The sequence below is a fragment of the Engystomops pustulosus genome, chromosome 7 (assembly GCF_040894005.1).
Source record: "Engystomops pustulosus chromosome 7, aEngPut4.maternal, whole genome shotgun sequence".
Classification (NCBI taxonomy): Eukaryota; Metazoa; Chordata; class Amphibia; order Anura; family Leptodactylidae; genus Engystomops; species Engystomops pustulosus.
The window spans coordinates 121,467,206-121,489,268 of record NC_092417.1 but is presented as its reverse complement, the minus strand read 5'-3'; the positions used below and the strand labels follow the sequence as shown (position 1 = coordinate 121,489,268).

Here is a 22,063-nt window from a genome sequence, read left to right as displayed (position 1 = left end):
TGGTAGCGGTTTGTTGCATATTGCAGTAAACCGCAACCGCTAATAAAAAGCTATTAACTCCTCCAATGGTGCCGGCAAAGCTGATACCGGCATTTAAAACACGGCGGCAAGTGGGTGCCACCATGTTGGATCGGATCGTTACATCCCTGAATGTCATCATTACAGACAACAGCTGCTTTGAACTGTGCACAGGTCTGCCACCTGCTGGTCATTCATCCTTATAATCAGGTGTGCCTTATACTCCGGAGTGCCTTATACATGAACCTAGACGTGTTAGCAGGCATTTATTGATGGTGCGTCTGAGGGTGATGCCACACATGGCGTTTTGAAACCGTTTTTTTTGGTCCGTTTTTAAGCACTCAGTTAAAAAACGCATCAGTTTTTTAAAACGCATGCGTTTTTTGAAAACGCATCTGTTTGTGTCCGTTTTTTATTGCGCAAATACAGAAAATGTGTCAAAAACGGATGCGTTTTCAAAAAACGCATGCGTTTTTTAACGGATTGATTAAAAACGGACCAAAAACGGTTTCAAAACGCTTTGTGTGGCATCACCCTTATACTCCGGTGCGCCTTATAGCTCGAAAAATACTTACTGCAATACAGTAGTATTGCAGTATATGGTACAAACAATCAGACCATCTAGGGTTAGTGTACCCTAGAGGGTCTAAAAAAAAATACTAAAAAAAAAAAAAAAAAAAGGTTTCAATAATAGTGCCCAAATGTCCGAAACGTGACTTTTACACCATTTACATCACATAAAAAAAATGGAATAAAGAGTGACCAAAATGTCACACAGACCACAAGATGGTAGCAATGAAAACGTCGTTTCATTTTGCAAAAAAATAAGACCTAACACAGCTCCATACACCAAAGTATGAAAAAGTTATTAGCATCAGAAGATATAGGCTTTTTTGTACAAGCCTATATTTGGCATCATCGTGATTGTACCAAACCAAATAATAAAGTAGAGGTATTATTTGGAGCACTCGGTAAAAGTTGTAAAAACTGATCCCAGAAGAACGTGACGCGAACATGATTTTGTTTTCCAATTTTTCCACATTTGGAATTTTTTCCAGCTTCCCAGTACACGGCATGAAAAATTAAATAATGTGACGAAGAAGTAATGCACAAAATAAGCCCTCACACGGCAATCTTCAAACCAAAAAAAGTATGTAAAAACTGCATGAGTTTTCAAAGCGTTTTCGCTGCATTCAAAAAGCAATGAAAACGCAACGAGTAACCGCACCCTGAGCAGTGCCGCCTGTTTTTTATTGTTCTGCATGACAAGGGCACATATTTGTGTCGTTTTAGCAGGACTTTAGCAGGACAAAAAAAACCCCCACACTTCTGGAACCAATGCCTTTGCTGGTGGCTACTTGTGGTTACTGAAGCATTAAACGTGTTCAGCTTTTCCTGTACTTCCAGTAGCTGAGACTAGAGTAGGACATGTGGGGGTTTCGCCTGTCTATCCTTTCCATGTAAGGTGCCTGATCTTATATGATGAACAGTGTAGGACTAACAAATGGGTTGTGGCTTCCTAGTGTAAGGGTAGATGCACACTACATTAAAAATCGCCTATGTGCCACAGCTTTTTTTTTTTTAATGGATCAGTGCCCACAGCCACTAAATGGACTTTGAAACATATCAGTTAAAAAGTAGTGCATGTCCTAGTCAGAATCAGTTTCTCAGGGTCAATTTTACCCAAGTTTGCAATATAAAAAATATCGCCAATATAAGGTGTATATACAAATTGCATCACCATAATCACTACTGTCCTTACATGTACCAGTTATGGTGAACAGGGGTGTTTTATAGCCGATGGTCCCTATAATGATATATGGGTACAAGGCTCTGACTGTAATGGGTAAACCCTGCTGCATCATAACATGTACCAGTTATGGTGAACAGGGGTGTTTTATAGCCAATGGTCCCTATAATGATATATGGGTACAAGGCTCTGACTGTAATGGGTAAACCCTGCTGCATCATAACATGTACCAGTTATGGTGAACAGGGGTGTTTTATAGCCTCCTCCTATCACCGCAGCTGCAGGGCTCAGGCGATGGTCCCGGTAATGATATATGGGTACCCGGCTCTGACTGTAATGGGCAAACCCTGCTGCATCATAAAAGAAAATGCAGCCATACAAAGGCTTCGCAGGGCTGCATATTTAACTGTTTGCCTTCCCACACACAGCAGGTAACAAAGAAACTGGTTGAGTCACAATGAGATAGCTATGAAAAGTGTGCTACACTGCAGAATACGTGGACGCTCCATAAATAAATAATTCCAATAATGAACATATGAGGACCCCAGAGACCTCCCCTCATCAATCACTTTATGCTGAAAAGTTCTAGCAGCCATGTTTTTATCACCGCTTAGTAATAAACATTATGCAGATTAAGATCTTTAACCTGTTCCATGCTAGAACGCCTGAAGCTCTATACACAGTTCCCCTGGAGAAGAAGAATAGAGTTCCAGATGTCGGGGTGGTGACTAAATGGTATCACTTTGTTGCATTATGATAAATCTGTGAATAAAGATAATGCACCACAGTTGTCTGCAGTTCAAAAGACAAAGTGTGAGTTGTGCTAAACAGCAAACTAAGCTCTGCTACACCAATATGACATAATACAAGCAGGCCAGGCATCTTCTGGGTTCCTGCTATTTGTCCCAAGGCCTTTTAAGGCTGAGCAAGTGTAAAGATCCAACTTACAGATGTGAGCGGAGGTGATCACTCATGGTCACTGCATCCTGTGCTAACCCCAGGTGTCCCTGGGATGTGGGCACCTCTTTAATTTTCCCTGACTCTTCTTCCTGTTCACCTTTCACCCTGGGAGTGGGCCCAGGCCAATAGGCAGACGTGCTGGTGTTTGGTGAGTCTCCAACGTTCAGTAATAGTTTCCTGCATCATATCTCCCCCCCCCCCTCCTCTCCAAGCACAAGCGTAATAACTGGGATCAGATTACATGGCTGCCTGACATCCCTCTTTAGCAGTCAGTAGGAAAGAAGGAGGAGATCAGGCTGACACGGAAGTATTGTAACTTGTTGGCCTGCCTTCCTCCAGAACTTTATCAGCAGAATGTACGGACACATGAAGTAGAGCTAAAGCCATCATGTAAAGAGAAGAGAGGGTATTGCAGCGGCTGCTCAAAATACGTACACACTTCACTGCTAGATGTAACATAACATTACTAATGCAGAAATCACATCATTCACACACCCTGTGAGAAATCCAGGAAGGTCTCCGAGCTTGGAGATAAAGGCCCCCCATTTACTAAGGTCCTTGCGACAGCTTTCTGTCGGACTTCGCACGTTCTTTTCAGTGCAAACTGCTTGCACAGGTATTTAAGAAGTGTGACACATTTCTGGCGCACGTGACATTGCACTTTACCCAATGTGACACAATTTTCTGCACTGAAATGGGCGTTCCACTGTCGGACCTTGCCTCACATTTATCATGCAAAGTCTAACAGGAATATGTTGCACACCCCATGTTAAAGGTGCACCAGAAAAAAAGTGGTGCACTCTGTCGGAACAGTGCAGAGGGCGCCAGATCGTGAAGAACGTGAGACACAAATCATGAATCTGGTGCACCCTGCAAATTACACAGGCAAACTGTGTACTGTTCTTAGTAAATGTGCCCCAAAGTGATCAGCACTTACATATGGTAGTGATAACAAGATGTGAGATAGATACACATGCAAAATTTAATAGTTTTTTTTTTTTGTTAAGGTTAAAAAAAAGAAAGGTCCAAATTATAGTTTTACATTGTGGATCCAAAGGGAAGGCAAAATCCCCCAAAGGACAGGCACCAATTATCCTATTTATGGGGAAAACTCCTTCTAAATCTAAAATATGTCACAACTAACCTTTCACAACCATAGATGGAAGAACTTCAACAATACCTAAATAGAAACTGGAAAATTGCTGTATAAGCATAAGCAGTGAGCAGCAAAACACAACAAGCTGGCTCACTGCCAGGTAGAAGGCTCACCGCACAAGCGTATGGTCTTCATGTGCGGTGAGCTGACGTCATGAGGGGGAGGGATGGACAGAGGAAGGATGTGGGAGGGTTTGTGTTGAATATAGATAAGCGGGACACGGAGGGAATAAAATATGGTAATTAGAATGCAAACGTCATATTTTGAAATTCAACTGCTCCCAGGACTTCCAGGAAGATGCTGGCATGGAGACAGGTAAAGTTTAAAGGGGTATTCCCATCTGGGCATTTACATTTCATTTAATTCATTAGCCACATGTAAACATTTCTTCAATTGGATGTTATTTAAACAAAGGTTCCTGTGTGAAGATAATTTCTCATAAATGTAGTCATGTTGTCCCTGTGACAAGGTCACTAATGAATTGGAGAGAAAATTGGTGTTTATGTGTATTACAGCGACCAGAATGGGAATTAGGTCACACTGGAAGCTGTTTTCCATGTGTTGGTCTATTGGAAGACCTGGTACAGGACTCTTATGGCTGGAGTGGAGACAGAAGTGTGATCCCTGCTCCAGACCAAAGCTTCCACATTCTAATGGGTCTAACAATGCACCAGGGTGAGAGGGAACCAAACTCCTGGACCTGTGATGACACAACAGGTGCAACGTCCAAGAAAGACATTTGAATGTACTGTGGGTGGAATCCCATTAGGGGTTAGTTTGGTTCCAGACCAAAATATTTCCAGAATCATGCCAGAACTAATAGTGTTTCTGGATGTTGTTCATGAGACTCACAAGACTGTGGCTTTAAACTTTGAGGCTGGAAGTTGGAAGAGTGGAACATGAACTTATTAACCCGTTAAGGACGTAGGGTTTTTCGGCTCATTTCTCGCTCTCCAACTTCAAAAACTTTTTCATTTTTACGTGTACAGACCTGTGTGAGGGCTTATTTTATGCGTAACAAATTTTACGTTCCCGTGATGTTATTTATTTTAACATGCCGTGTACTGCGAAGCTGAAAAAAAATTCCAAATGTGGAAAAATTGAAAAAAAAAAACGTCACGTTCTTGTGGGCTCAGTTTTTACGACTTTCACTCTTCGCTCCAAATAACACGCCTACTTTATTCTTTGGTTCGGTGCGATCGCGGTGATACCAAATTTATACAGGTTTTATTGTGTTTTAATACATTTTCAAAAATTAAACGAATGTGTACAAAAAAGAAAAAAAAAATGTTGCCATCTTCTGACGCTAATAACTTTTTCATACTTTGGCGCATGGAGATGTGTGAGGGGTCAGTTTTTGCGAAATGAGGCGACATTTTCATTGCTACCATTTTGAGGTCTGTGCGACATTTTGATCATTTTTTATTTCATTTTTTCTGTTATGTAAAAAGGTGTAAAAGTCGCATTTCGGACGTTTGGGCGCCATTTCGCGCCTCGGAGGTCACTGCCGCCCGTAACCGTTTTTATATTTTGATAGATCGGGCATTTTGGGACGCGGCGATACCTAATATGTGATTTTTACTGTTTATTATGTTTTATATCCGTTCTAGGGAAAGGGGGGTGATTTGAACTTTTAATATTTTATTAATTTTTTTTATTTTTTAAACTTTTTTTTTTCACGATTTTTTAGACCATCTAGGGTACATTAACCCTAGATGGTCACATCGCTCCTACCATATACTGCAATACTACAGTATTGCAATATATGGCATTTTTGCAGGTCATACATTACAATGAGCCACTGGCTCATTGTAACGAACCTGCATAAACCATGTAGCCTCGTGTCAAAAGAAGACCCAAGGCTACCATGGCAACCGATCGCCGCCCCCCGATGACGTTCGGGGCCGCGGCGATCGGAAAAAAGATGGCGGCGCCCGGTTAATAGCAAGCACCGACCGCGGTTATTAGCGGTGGGGGTTTTGTGCAAAATGCAAAAACCCCCACCTCTGTATGAAGAGGACTCAGCCCGTGAGCCCTCTTCATACATCCCTTATACCTCTGCGCCGTAGAGCTACGGCGCAGAGCGTTAAGGGGTTAAATCTGATGATATTGATGAGGAGATTGTGCTAGGCTGAGATTTTAAGTTCTGTGGAAAATTCTGGGGCAAAACAATTTCCTTGCTAACCCTGATGTTTATCCACAGGAGACAAATTCCCCAGAAAATGCTGTGATCTCTCACAAAGGACATACATCCATAGAGTCTTTACCTGATGATACAAATGTGTGTGATGAAATGCTATGTGATAATGTCACCCAGTATTCCTCTGGTGTACACCTGCAACCTCTCAGTGCAGAGTCTGTAGCTTTGGTGATAGGTGAGGTCAATGTTGTTGCCAATTGTAACACAGAAAATGTTATGAATATGCCAGTATTAACCCCTTTACAACGCAGCCATTTTGTCGCTTAAGGCTGGTGCCACACTCACCGCTTTGTCTGCGTGTGAAAACGCAAACACAGACAAAGGCGCTCCTACCGGGGCGGGCCGCGGTCCGATCGCAGGAGTTTCCATAGAAACACTGATGTCATCGGGCCGCGGCCCGTCCCGGTGGGCGCGACTTTGTCTGCGTTTGCAAGCGCCGACAAAGCGCTACGTGTGGCACCAGCCTTAGGGTGAAGACACACATGGCGTTTTTGGGCCGTTTTTACTAAGTGCGTTTTCAGATCGTAAAAAACTGATGCGTTTTTTAATGCATGCGTTTTTAACGATCTGAAAACGCACTTAGTAAAAACGGCCCAAAAACGGCCATGTGTGTCTTCACCCTTAGGCTCAGTCCCATTTTTTGGATTCTGACTTGTGTCTCTTTATATGGTTATAACTTTTGAACTCTGTTTTTCCGCTTACAAATCGAAAATTGCTTTTTCGGATTTTCAGAATTGACTATTTAACGTCAAACCCCCCCCCCCCTCTATATAAACAACCCATTTTAAAATCTGCACCCCTCAAACTATCAGAAACAGCTTTTAGGAAGATTGTTAACCCCTTGAGATCTTCATAGCAATTACATCAAAATGGAAGTGAAATTTAGAATGGTCAAATTGTGCCGGTTATATGTTCATTTAGCCCTAAAATTTACAGATTTCTAAAAGATAAAAAGAGAAAACCCACCATACAATTTGTTATGAAATTTCTCCCGAGTACAGAGACCCCCCATATGTGGCCGTGACTTGTTTTATGGGCACACAGTGAGGCGCAGAAAGGAAGGAGCACCCTGCAGCTACCAGGATTTTAGTTTCCTCATTGGCCCTTTTTGTAGGCTATAAAATGTTAGCTTTTTCATTATTGGGGCCATAATATGGCATTTTTTTGCGGGATGTGATGCTTTTTCCAGTGTTACCATTTTGGGGTTGGTAACCCTATTGTTGAAAATTTAGGAACTCGATTTTGAGAGCAGGAGTAGAAATAATCAATTCTGTACTGAACTTTTTACTTTTTTTTTTCATAATCCTGTTATCTTTATTCTATGGGTCGATACGATTACGGGGATACCAGACATGAATATTTTTTCTTATGTTTTACTAAATTTGCCAAATAAAACCCTAATGTGGGAAAATCTATCATTTTTGCATCGCCGTCTTCCAAGTGGCATTGTTACGTTTTTGGCTACGGAGCTGGTTTATGGCTTGTCTTTTTGCGGGACATATTGTACTTTGCAACAATATCATTCTGGAGTACATATGTTTTGTTGATCACTTTTTATTGCATTTTTTGTGGTATTCAATAGGTAAAAATCATATTTTTTGGCGAGTTTTTAAAGCTTTTTTTTTTACGGTGTTCATCGTACGGGTTCAATAATTTTTTAATTTTATTCTATGGATTGTTACGGAAGCAGTGATTCCATATATGTGGGGTTTGTGTTATGATTTAGACTTTTTTTGCGTTATATGTCTCTTTATATGTTTTGGGGCTTATGGGAATTGTTAGTTATTTATTAGTTTATTTTTTATTGAAAAACTTTTTTTTTTTTTTTTTACTTGTTCCACCATGGGACATGAACAAGCAATCATCTGATAATAAGATAAATAGGGTTTAAACGTACTGACCACTAGGTGACTGGGTACTCAGAGAAGTCAAATCGCAACACAAAAAAAATTTGTCCATTGGGACATCTGTACCCATTAGTCATTAAAACTTAGCTTTTATTTATATAATTAGAAGATGGACCCCCCAAAAAAAACAAAGAAATGTTTAAAATTTCTCAAGCAGTTCGAAAAGGTCGTTATTGAAAGCAGTATAGTCGGGGGCATATATTTCGGCGATTATGCCCCATGATAGTATGTGTTGTTGATTTTTTTATGATCGTGCTGCTCGGTTGTGGTTCTCACATGTGCTAGCTGAGGTGACCACAGAATTGAGCTACTGCTTTATAGGTATAGGGACCCCTTCTCACATAGCCTCTTCACCCTTAGTATTTGCACCGCACATAGTCCAATTGAGTGCACATATTCTCTGACTTAAAGACTAAGGCCCCTTCCACACTAGCGTTGCATTTCACGTCAGAGTGCAATGCGTGAAAAACTGACGTTTTTGGCTGCGTTTTTGTTCCATTTTTCCTTGGAGTAATTAGCGTTTTTCACGCGCGTGTTGTTAGCGTTTTCGTGCATTTTTCACGCGCGAGTCAATGGGAGACTCGAGCATTTTTCAAAGGGACCATGGTTTGGGATTAAAATGTGTTATTTAATTGAAAAATAATGTCTTCTGATAAGTTGCAAACATCTGCGATCTATTCTTCACTGTTCCCCGTGTATATTATCTCCCGACAAGTTAGCAGATGTGAAGAACAGTGAAGAATAGAATAAAAACAGTGAACACAGGATCATTTAAGAGAAAAACACAGTGCAGAACACAGTGCAGAATAGATTACAGATGTTCGGCACATCTGCTTACTTGTCGGGAGATACGCGTGGAACGGTGCGCCCAAAATAGCATGTGAAGAACAATATATATGTGTGTGAAGAACAAATTGCAGATGTTTAAATACATCTGCAATATGTTCTTCACACATATATAGTGTTCTTCACATGCTATTTTGTTCGCACCGTTCCGCGCGTATCTCCCGACAAGTAAGCAGATGTGCCGAACATCTGTAATCTATTCTGCACTGTGTTCTGCACTGTGTTTTTATCTTAAATGATCCTGTGGTCACTGTGTTCACTGTGTTCAATGTTTTTATTCTATTCTTCACTGTTCTTCATTGTGTTTTTTTAATTAAATGATCGTTCTCGAGCAGGGGAAATACTGTTATTCATGTCACCTAGCAACCCTTACGTTTAAAACGCATTGCACTCGCATTGCACTTGCAATGATTGCGAGTGCAATGCGTTCTTGATGCATCTCCATAGACTTGAATGGGGCGTGAAAAACGCGCGTGACTCGCAAAAGTAGAGCATGCTGCGATTTTGACGCGCGTGAAAACGAACGCAAGCAGGCGCGTGAAAACCAACGCTAATGAAGAAAGACCCATTGAATACAATGGGACAGAGTGCAATGCAAGTTCTGCGCGTCAAATGTACGCGCAGAACTCGCGCGTGAAAAACGCCAGTGTGGAAGGGGCTTAAGCGTGCTAAGGGGAGGAGGGGAAATGCCCCTATGTCTAAGCACTCAATGCTAGCACACAATCATGCATCTAATTTACTTGTGGATCTGCCTTATCGAACTGATGATTCTAAAAACATTCACACAGTAGCCCCCCCGACATGTTTCACCACGTGGAGTGGCGTCCTCAGGGGTAACGGGGCTATAATGCGGCACACCACGTTCGAGTCTAACCTTTATCAACTCTTTGGTCTGACGTAGTGACGGGGGCTGTGCCCACTGTCCAATCAGTGACAGAGAGGCTTGGTCACAGGAGATGGATCGTAATAGCTAGATCATCATTGCCCCGTCTCAATTGACGACAAAGTGTTGAGTCTTGTAAAATCCATTGCCTCCATATATCTGTTGACAAAAGGTATAAAGGTATAACTGACTAAAGTAAAAATGTGTGCCTATACTTTGGTCGGATCCTAACGAAAAATATTTACATTTTATTAATATGCTGATAGAATCCTCTAAGTGTTAGGTCATGTGTGACAAATAGTGCGTTGTGTGGTCGTAAAAACGACGTAGGCAGTCAATACCCCAAAACCGTAATTGTTCGAGGTCTCCCTTGTATACAGATCTCATATGTTTGGACAGGGATGTGTCCTTATTGGTTCTGACTGTGCTCAAATGTGAGGACATCCTCTTCCTCAACTCCTGCACTGTCTTGCCTACATATAGCTTTGGGCATTGGCATTGTGCCATATAAATGACACCAGATGTCCTACAGTTAAAGGGGTATTCCAGGAATCAGCATAATTCATATACAAGTGGGCACTCAAAATATAAGCTAATGTGTAATTAGTTGTTATTTAAAATTTTGCTCCCCTTAGCAGAAAATGCTGGTGACATAGACTGTAATGAAGAATTAAAATGCTACCGGCCCTTTAATCAGTCTGTTAATTTCCTCTGCGCGGTCCGTCGCAGAAAAGAAGATGGCCGCTGGTCACATGTCCACATCACATGTCCTGTACCTGCCTGGGCAGGGTCATGTGATCACCACTACGTTTGGCTGTAGTCGGTTGGTTGCAGTGCATCCAGTATGGTCAGTGTTGTGGTGATGGCTGTTACACATCATTACTATGGTAACAGAGCAAGAAAACCTGTTACATCATCACTGTTAGCAGAGCATAAGTGGTAGGAGGAGTTACTGAGAACTAAAGGATCATGGAACTTGTAGTTTCCAGTGGCGGCCATCTTATTGATAACTCCACCTACTTTATAGAGGCCATAAATTTTGTAAATCATAAAATCATATTATTTTAGCTCCGTTTTGTGACTAATGACATTGAGTATTGTTGTATTCATTTATTTATATCATCAAGGGTTTTTGTGTCAGACGTTCATATTCCCGGAATACCCCTTTAATGTAGTGTCTAATTTGGTATGATCGGTTATTGTCTGAGTCCGAGAATTCTCTCGTCCTTGGCATGTATTTGCAGAATGAACAGGTCCCGCACGGATACGAGCCTGTTACACGGGGTGGTAGCCATGTAGGGTGGGTCGTTCTTTTTTCGGTGTAATGGCTATGTATGAGTAAATCTTTGATGTTTTTCCCCCTTCGGTATGTTATTGATGGGTGCGCTGTAATAACCGTTCATTCTGCATCTGCATCCTCATCTGGGATCAATAGGGGCCAGTATTTTTAAAGTACCTCCAATACCTGTCGGGTATATCCATCAAAGGTTCCTATGCATCTTATTGGTCCCTGTCTATCTGGTTTGCCATCGGTTCTCAGGAGGTCCTCTCGATTCGATGTCTTTGCTTTTTGATAGGCCCTACGCAAGGTCTTTTTTGGATAACCTCTCATCAAGAAGCGTTTGTAAAGATCCTGGCATTCTTTTTCAAAATCTGATTCAGTCGAGCAATTCCTCCTTGCTCGGAGGTACTGTCCGACTGGGATGCCCATAGGATCAGTATATCATTGATATACCTTCCCCAAAAAATAATGTGTTTAGTGAATTCTGCTAGATCATCCGAGAAAACTATAACGGATTCCCACCACCCTAAAAAGATATTCGCATAAGTTGGTGCGCATATGGTCCCCATGGCGGTGCCTCTCACCTGGTGGTCAGCTCATCACAACTTTGCCGATCGGAAGTCCCTGGGCATGCGCAGAGAGCCTAGCATACCGGCTGAGATTGCCCAGACATGCGCAGTAGAGGACCCTGACAGCAATTCTGGCTGTAAGTTCACGGACATGCGCAAATAATTATTAAGATTACATCACGTCATGCCTCTGAGAGGATTGGTAGCTGGAACCAAGCCTCTCTGTCGTTGATTGGACAGTGGGCACAGCCCCCGTCACTACGTCAGACCAAAGAGTTGATAAAGGTTAGACTCTAACGCGGTGTGCCGCATTATAGCCCCGGTACCCCTGAGGACGAAACATGTCGGGGGGGGCTACTGTGTGAATGTTTTTAGAATCATCAGTTCAATAAGGCAGATCCATGAGTAAATTAGATGCATGATTGTGTGCTAGCATTGAGTGCTTAGACATTAGGGCAAGTGTGAAGGAATCCTCCCTCCCCCTTTCCCCTCCTCCCCTTAGCACGCTTAGTCTTTAAGTCAGAGAATATGTGCACTCAACTGGACTATGTAAGGTGCGAATACTAAGGGTGAAGAGGCTATGTGAGAAGGGGTCCCTATAGCTATAAAGCAGTACAGGCAGTATTCTGTGGTACCCTCAGCTAGCACATGTGAGAACCACAACCGAGCAGCACGATCATAAAAAATCAAAAACACATACTATCGTGGGGCATAATCGCCGAAATATATGCCCCCGACTATACTGCTTTCAATATCGACCTTTTCGAACTGCTTGAGAAATTTTAAACATTTCTTTGTTTTTTTGGTTGGTCCATCTTCTAATTATATAAATAAAAGCTAAGTTTTAATGACTAATGGGTACAGATGTCCCAATGGACAAATTTTTTTGTGATGCGATTTGTTCATAATAATACTCTGCAATACTCATGTATGGCAGGGTATTAGCACATGCATAGGCTGACACTGCCTTTAAGATGATATCACAGACCTATTTTTGACAGGTTTTACCAATTATCTTAATTAAAACTTGTCAAAAACGGATGCATTTTCAAAAAAACGCATGCTTTTTAAAAAAAATGCAATGCCTTTTTGGACAAACTGCTTAAAAACAGACCAAAAATGGGTTCAAAACGCCATTTGTGGTATTACCCTAAGATACATGAGAAACATATGGAGTGTGTGCATGTATCCTGTGTTTTTAATGTGGCACCAACTACACAGTGCATATTGCAATTATGATATGTCCAAGGTTGCTTTTGGAAGCTTGAAGTGTAGTGCGACTGATACCTAAAAACAGTTTGCCCATAAAATATATGTGTGTGCAAGATGTGGAGCCTGAGAACTGCTTTATCCAGGTAACATTATACATGGACGACATCCCACGCAAGAAACCTTATTACAAGGGGGTGAGCAGGTTACAAAAGAAAGATGTCCATTTAAAATTTGACCCTGGTGGTTGTAGTCAAGTGATCCCACCTACGATTGTGATCAAAGGGGGGGGGGGGGGATATGTGACAAGGTCACTATTGAATTGGAGAGGGAAAAAAAAAAAAAATTGGTGTTCATGTGAATTACAGCTACCAGAATGTGAATTAGGTCACACTGGAAGCTGTTTTCCATGTGTTGGTCTCTTGGAAGATCTGGTGCAGGACTCTAATAGCTGGAGTGGAGACAGAAGTGTGATCACTGCTCCAGACCAAAGCTTCCACATTCTAATGGGTCTAACAATGCACGAGCTGCGCAATCCCTTAAAGAGTGGTGTGGAATAGTCAGGAGGGGCTCTCTACCTGGAGACACAGAAGCTGGACTGTGTGAAAGGCCGCACGTGAGTTACTGAAAGTATTTTTCGTGCTGGCAGGGAGAAGCCCTCTATTGGATAGTGAGGGCCACCAAGTGTATAGTTAGAGCTGGACAGGCAGGGGTTTTGTTTGATGTCGAATCCTGCTGTTCATGAGAGCTTTGTCATTGCCGACCCCCATATTTGAGCTGAACCCCTTACATGCCTTACAAACGAGACAGCTTTCTTGGATACAACCATCTCACATTTTGGCAGCAGTGGCCAGATATGCGCTATTGAGTCCTGCCTGACCTCCTGGATTCACCAATCATTATCACAAGACAGCTGTGGGACCTGCAGCAACTCCTGGACATTTCATATACAAAAACTTTGTTTCTTATGCAATCCCTCCAGCAGTAGTGGTCGTATCTGAGGAGCAAGTCTTGTTTCTAAGGGACCATAAGACTTCATTTATGAGAAATTATCTTCACACAGGAAAATTTGTTTTTAATAAAATCTCATTGAAAAAAAGTTTATATATGGCAGATTAATGAAACAGAATGTGAATGCCCAGTCGAGAATACCCCTTTAAGAAGGCTTTTGAAACAAATAATTAAACATTAAGGTATTATAAAAGTATATCTGTAATGTACTTTACATCGTGTATGGGAACCTGTACCTAGTGAAATATAGCCCTCTGGTGACTGGTTACTGGGGCCAACCCACCTATGGACCCCTATAATACCCCATAATGCAATTCGGCAACATATAAAACCCCTCTTTATTTTTATCCTTCCTTTACATTTGGTTTTCCACTTTTATTTATCTCCTCAAAGTTTCACATAATACTCCTACCCTGACCCCTCCTCACATATTGTGCCTCCTGTCCTCCAGTCTCCTCTACCTGTGGCCTCCTGTCCTATATCCTCCACCTGTGGCCTCCCGGCCTCCTCTACCTGTGGCCTCCTGTAACCTCTGCGACTTACCTTACCTTGTGCCTTGCAGCACTCACTTCTTCTCCCGGGCTTTGACTGTAACTCGGGGCGAGGGTGGGGCCAATCGAGGGCCGCAGCTACTACCTCATATGTCTGAAGGAGTCATGTGAGGAGGCAGCAAGGGCTGATCCTGCCACCTCCTTACCGCGATGCATCCGCTGCTCTGCAGCTCTAATGTACGGGACCAGGAGGAGGCAGGACATATCAGGGGAGGGAGGAGCAGCCCAGGACAATCTCCCAGCCGCCTGTGACGCCCAAATCTGGGACGGTTGGGAGGTATGGTTTTACATTTGCAAAAATATTTCACATACAGGCTGAGGAGGACACCAAGGAGTTGTGGTGTGGAGGCTGCCGATGAGCCTTGCTGTAAGTTCCCTGTATGCCTGAGCAGTGCATGGACACAGCTCCTTCCAGGCATCATGCTGTTGAGTCATAATGGATGGGGCCCCTCTGATGCAGATGCCTCAGGACTGTATAGGCTCCACAGCTACAAGGCTTTCCCTTGTAGTCCCTGAGCAAAGTGTTGTTACACAGTCCCCTGCACCCACTGGGGGCTGAACACTACAGTGAGGTCTGGGTGCAAGTATTGAACAGTATATATACACTCACCGGCCACTTTATTAGGTACACCATGCTAGTAACGGGTTGGACCCCCTTTTGCCCTCAGAACTGCCTCAATTCTTCGTGGCATAGATTCAACAAGGTGCTGGAAGCATTCCTCAGAGATTTTGGTCCATATTGACATGATGGCATCACACAGTTGCCGCAGATTTGTCGGCTGCACATCCATGATGCGAATCTCCCGTTCCACCACATCCCAAAGATGCTCTATTGGATTGAGATCTGGTGACTGTGGAGGCCATTTGAGTACAGTGAACTCATTGTCATGTTCAAGAAACCAGTCTGAGATGATTCCAGCTTTATGACATGGCGCATTATCCTGCTGAAAGTAGCCATCAGATGTTGGGTACATTGTGGTCATAAAGGGATGGACATGGTAAGCAACAATACTCAGGTAGGCTGTGGCATTGCAATGATGCTCAATTGGTACCAAGGGGCCCAAAGAGTGCCAAGAAAATATTCCCCACACCATGACACCACCAACACCAGCCTGAACCGTTGATACAAGGCATGATGGATCCATGCTTTCATGTTGTTGTTCACGCCAAATTCTGACCCTACCATCCAAATGTCGCAGCAGAAATCGAGACTCATTAGACTAGGCAACGTTTTTCCAATCTTCTACTGTCCAATTTCGATGAGCTTGTGCAAATTGTAGCCTCAGTTTCCTGTTCATAGCTGAAAGGAGTGGCACCCGGTGTGGTCTTCTGCTGCTGTAGCCCATCTGCCTCAAAGTTCGACGTACTGTGCGTTCAGAGATGCTCTTCTGCCTACCTTGGTTGTAACGGGTGGCGATTTGAGTCACTGTTGCCTTTCTATCAGCTCGAACCAGTCTGCCTATTCTCCTTTGACCTCTGGCATCAACAAGGCATTTCCGCCCACAGAACTGCCGCTCACTGGATGTTTTTTCTTTTTCGGACCATTCTCTGTGCGTGAAAATCCCAGTAGATCAGCAGTTTCTGAAATAGTCAGACCAGCCCTTCTGGCACCAACAACCATGCCACGTTCAAAGGCACTCAAATCACCTTTCTTCCCCATACTGATGCTCGGTTTGAACTGCATGACATTGTCTTGACCATGTCTACATGCCTAAATGCACTGAGTTGCCGCCATGTGATTGGCCGATTAGAAATTAAGTGTTAACAAGCAGTTGGACAGGTGTACCTAATAAAGTGGCCGGTGAGTGTGTATATATATATTACTGTATATACTCGAGTATAAGCCGAGACCCCTAATTTTACCACCAAAAACTGGGGAAAACTACTGACTCGAGTATAAGCCGAGGGTGGGAAATGCATTGGTCAAACCCCCCCAGTAGTATACAGCAGCCCCTAGTAGTATACAGCCTGCCCCCAGTAGTATACAGCAGCCCCTAGTAGTATACAGCCTGCCAGCCTCCATGTAGTATACAGCCTGCCAGCCTCCCTGTAGTATACAGCCTGCCAGCCTCCCTGTAGTATACAGCCTGCCAGCCTCCCTGTAGTATACAGCCTGCCAGCCTCCCTGTAGTATACAGCCTGCCAGCCTCCCTGTAGTATACAGCCTGCCAGCCTCCATGTAGTATACAGCCTGTCAGCCCCCAGAAGAATACAGCCTGTCCAGCCCCCCTATAGTATTTAGCAGCCCCTAGTAGTATACAGCCTGCCAGCCCCCCTGTAGTATTTAGCAGCCCCCAGTAGTATACAGCCTGCCAGCCCCTATGTAGTATACAGCAGCCCCTAGTAGTATACAGCAAGCCCCTAGTAGTATACAGCCAGCCTGCCCCCACTGGCTTTTAAAAAAAAAAACTTAAATACTCACCCTCCGATGGCAGCGCGGCTCCCCGATGTCAGCGCGCCCTGTCTTCTTTCTTCTCCGTGGCTCCTCTTCTCTCTTCTTTCTTCCGGCATAGACGCCGCACACGGGGCGTGCTGACATCGGGGAGCCGCGCTGACAACGGAGGGGGAGTATTTAAGTTTATTTTTTTTAAGTGGGTAATTTTTTTTTTGTAATAGACTCGTGTATAAGCCGAGGGGACGTTTTTCAGCATATACTTATACACGAGTATATACGGTATATATTATATATATAAAATAAATCTTTATTTACATAAGCTACACTGTGTTCCGGTACATCTCCGTCCTCATGCACTCGGTCATGTGCACTTTTGTTGTAAGGAGGGGACTGCCAATATCATTAGGAAAGGACTGCCTGGACCACAAAGGTGACATCAAGCCAAGTGTGACCTTGAGTTAGCTGGAGAGGGAAGAAAAACTACTAGCTCACAGTTCCATTATACGGTCGTGTGCATGAGGCTAGAGGGATAGGATTTATACAATATCCAATCTTTATTCCATGATAAAACCCTGCGGTGAAGTCAAGTTTTGCTGCAAGTTTTAAATCAGTTTTAAACATTAACATTTGTTTCTCTCAAACAATATGGATCTGTCTGGTATCCATGTTCATTGATTCACATGAGTTAAATTTGGAGTGATTAGTGAAAAATGGTTCAGACTAGGACACGCTCTGCTGTTGAACAGACACCTGGACCAATCAGCACTGATCTATTAAATATTGCATTTCTGAGCTGTTGGATGGTCCTCCTCTGCCAGCCAGCCCGATGGAAGGCTCTCATTATCGGATGAGGACTCGGGGGCGGCCCAGGAGTCTCACACCTCGATATCACCGGCAGACATCAATGCTATACAACTCTGGTCAGATTGTTCCTTATGCATAGATTGCCGAAATCTAGATGTCAAGTGGACCGGGCAGATTTCATCCAACTAATATGGGTTTGCAGTTACATAGCCATATTCTGGAGAGAAGTAATTTCTCCGCTGTCTGATATCCTGAATAAACCGGTTCCTGCCTCGCTAGCCCTGTGTTTATTGGGAATTGCCCAGGAGGATGACTGGTCCCATTATGAAGCAATTTTTCTGAAGGAAGCACCGTTTTTGGCCCGTAAGGCCATTGCTATACGCTGGATGGCTGATAGTTCTCCTACTGTCTCTCAGTGGAAGAAATTAGTTAATCTGACTTTACCTTACGAGAATATAATTACAAACTCTGTGGCTACCCGGATACGTTCCGAAGAGGCTCCTGGTGCTCTTCCCCAGATACCCTTTTTAAGGTCTGCAGTCAGGGAGTCTCTTGTCCCTTTTCAATTAGTGCTATAGTTGTAGGTGGTATTATAACTTTACATACTACAATTGTAACTGGGTGTTGGCACCCTTCCTGCACTCCTCTGCGTATTGTGGACAGGAGGGATTCCTACATCTCCAGATGTAGGGTGGAACAGTACCATAAGAAATAACTTAAGGCCGGGCAGGGGCAGGCTGTTTAAAAATAATAAACGTGTACTTACCTCTTCCGGCACTGCTGATGTCCAGCACTGCGGTCAGTCTGATCCGTGCCCGTTTGTTTACAGGGGCACAGAAGCCGCGCACAAGGAGCTTCTGGCCGAACACGCCCTTCCGTCCCCATCTCTCAGCATTGTAGGGCGCTGGTAGATGGCCCTGTCTGTCCTGTAAACAAACCGATGCACAGATCAGACGGACCGCGGCGCAGGACATCAGCAGCTCCGGAGGAGGTAAGTACACACTTTTTAAAGAAATATCCCGTCTCCAGCCCTGTCCTAAATTATTTGTAAACTCGGATAACCCCTTTAACTTTATTGCTCACTTGACACCACTCTACCAGGATGGTTACAGTTCTATGTATATGTTGGGGGAGGGGGGGGGGGGTTTATTGTATAATGATGTATGATCTCTGATGTACCTCAGCTAATTATGACAGGCCTAAGGGTGCTTTTACAGTGCATTTTTGGACGGTTCTAGGACTATTTTTAACCCCTTCTGGATTCTACGGCGGTCATTAAGCGTACTTCTCCTCAGGCGATGTCGAGTTCTACGGTGCCGCGGCAGAAGAAGATTTCGGAACATTGGGTACTGAAAGTGCCGGTGTCTGCCTTCGACATCACAGCCCAGACCAGGCACTAACACCCGGGATCGGAAAATCTCAGATCCTGGGTGTTTAACCCCTTACACGTCGCAGTGAAGCATGACCGCGGCGTGTAAGTGTGTCCCCCATGAAACGAAACCCCCCACGCTGACCTCTTCTCCTCTGCGCCGGGTTCCGCCTCTTGGCTAATCCTCACGTCCCTGCAATCTTTTACTAACTTTTAATTCCATAATACGTAAATTTTCTGAAGAGGCTACTATTGGGCGTGGAGCCGAGGCTACAAGGTGCGGCTACTCCACACCCCAGTAGCCTCTTTGATCCTCCTACCAGAAATCTCCTTCTGCGCAGGCCTGCTGTTCTGTGCATGCACAGACGGCGGGTTTCGTGGACGAGGGCGCACAGCTACGAGGAGCTGCACACCGAAGATTTCTGGTAGGAGGATCAAAGAGGCTACTGGGACGTGGAGTAGCCACGCTGTGTAGCCTCAGCTCCTGCTACTCCACACCCCTGTAACCTCTTTAGAAAATTTACATATTAGGGAATTAAAAAATAGTAAAAGATTGCTGGGACATGAGGGTGCGGTCACACGTCGCGTTTACTGCATGCGCATTGCTACAGCTGAAGGGAGATTTGCCTAATTAAACAGCTGTTAACGCTTGCGTTTACAAAACGCAAGTGTTAACACATGCGTTTACATAGTGGTTATCGTATGCGTTTGTTAACTCATAGGCCGCGGTCACACGTACCGCTAGGCGTCCGTCAAAATGCGTCGCTAGCGCACAGGGGGAGGTCCTCGGCCCGAACGCACATGCGTTTCCAGGGAAACGCATGCGATTGTTAAGCCGATCGCATGTGTTTCTCTGGAAAAGCATGTGCGTTCGGGCCGAGGACCTCCCCCTGTGCGCTAGCATCGCGTTATGAACGGACGTCTAGCGGTACGTGTGACTGTGGCCATACGTTAACATCGCGGCTAATGCATGCGTTTTGTAAATGCAAGTGTTAACAGCTGTTTAATTGAGCAAAGCTCCCTTCAGCTGTAGCAATGCTTTTTTAAACGCATGCAGTAAATGCAACGTGTGACCGCACCCTGAGGCCACCTTCACACGTTGCATTTTGGTTGCGCTTTAAAACGCATCACAACAGCTGAGCAGAGGTGATTTGCCTAATTACATGACTATTTGCATGCGTAAACGCAAACGTTAACAGTAATGTAATTAGGCAAATCACCTCATCTCAGCTGTTGTAATGTGTTTTAAAACGCAACCAAAGCGCAACGTGTGAACGTGCCCCGAGGATTAGCCCTAAGAGGGCTATCCTCACGTCCTATAGATGCACCTACCACCCGATCATAGCGTGCTGTGGCGTTCCCCCGAAGCCACACCCCCAATCACTCCCTGGCCACGCCCCAATTTTTAACCATATTATAATAATAAAAATCATCTCAATAATAAATTTTTTTTAACGTGATTGGGATTTGAATCTAGAACCTGCAGAGTTCATGAGCAATAATGACACAGAGCCTCTATCCACTGAGCTATGAGCCCAGTAATTACCTAGATGAGGAATTTTGGTAACTAAGAGATGTTATCTGCTATTGTTACACTGTGACACAGATTTAATGCCCTGATATATACAGGGGGATCTTCTCAGAGATTATTATTGTAATTATTGAGACTTATTATTATTGAGAGGATTATTATTTTTACTATTATTAATAATCATCTCCATAATAATAAAAATAATAACATATTAAGTCTCAATAATTACAATAATAATCTCTGAGAAGATCCCTCTATATATCAGTGTATTAAGTCTGTGTCACTGTGTAACAGTAGCAGTTACCAAAAATCCTCAGGTAAACAATTACTGGGCTCATAGCTCAGTTGGTTGAGGCTCCTAACTCTAATGCAGAGGGCTTGGGGTTTGAATCCCTCGGCCTGGGCAAAAATGTATTTAAATTAAATGAAAGCTTGTGTCTGGGGAAGCCCTAGGAGACCATATATGGACAGATGCTGATCTAATCCTGATGACTTGGTCCCTGCTCTCCGCTAACCCGGCACTTCTCTCAAAAGGATTCCCTGCCTGATGTCTGTAGAAGCCATTCAGTACTAGGAGTTCAGGCTTTGAAAGGATTTACTATGGGGACACAGAGCCGGGACAAGCCCAGCCACTGCGGGACCTGTAGGGAATATCCGTGACAATCTACCAGCTGCCTGTGATGTGGGGTAGATGTAAGAAAAATGGGACTGTCCCGGCAAAAAAGGGACAGTTGGGAGCTATGCATTATATAAAAGGGGAAATTTTTTGGTGCCATGGTTCAGGAGAGCTTTACACTAGATGCCAGCAAGCAGATCTAGAAAAACCCTGGTGGAACAGATACAGAAAATGCACAAAAAAAATTGTATGTTAGCCAGCTTAGTGAGGTCACATTATGAATAGAACCATTGGACATATCTAGTCTAGTCTCGTCTCCAGCACTTTATTAATTTGGTCTGGTTTCTGCGTGTCTGCGTGAAAAAATTAGGACAGTATAAATAAATATGTCCCAATGGTTTTATAGATTTTTTTTAAGGCTTTAACTCCACAAATTAAACTTCCTTATTTTGTACTTCTTTCTAATGATCATTATTATGAAGTTCTTTACCTTTCAGTTTGTCTCCTTTTCTGCCTGCAGATGTCAGTGTAGACTAGTGGAAACTAGTGGAAAGTCAAGGACTGCATTAATATTACACTATACTCTATATATGCTAGTTGGAGATTTGTGGTGATAGCTTTCGCCAGTATATAGGATCAAGACCTGGAGCTGATAATCAATCAACGGGACACAGTGCTTGTCAAAATTAAAAATGTATAACAGGCCTAAAAAAAAAAATCTCTTTAATTTTCCCAGTAATGCAAAACTCTAAAAATAGAAGACCAGTTTTAATTAAATCTTTATTTTATATATAAGGTTTGTTTTCATTTTTGGTTGACCTATATGATACCAATAAAACAGTATTTTGCAACTGTGTGGGTGCTTTTTTTCTTTTCTTGAAAGTATTATCTGAATGTTTAGGGTGCAGTTACATGTGGCCTTTACATTGCTTTTAGAAATGCAATGAAAACATCTGAGGACGGGGCTCAGCCCAATTGCATATGGATTTTCATTGAAACACACACG

General features: G+C 43.4%; 1 protein-coding gene across 3 annotated transcripts in view; it reads right to left on the bottom strand.

Moving 5' to 3' along the window:
• The window catches only part of CHD9 (chromodomain helicase DNA binding protein 9), a 151,790-nt gene that overhangs the window by 99,020 nt on the left and 30,707 nt on the right, over positions 1-22,063 (bottom strand). Inside the window, exon 1 of one of the 3 annotated variants that reach the window (XM_072117704.1) lies at positions 2,717-2,897. The exons of the other annotated variants lie outside the window; for them this stretch is intronic. The gene's annotated coding sequence lies outside the window, so the exon portion shown is untranslated. Of the gene's footprint in view, positions 1-2,716; positions 2,898-22,063 lie in introns of those variants that run through there. 3 annotated transcript variants of the gene reach the window in all.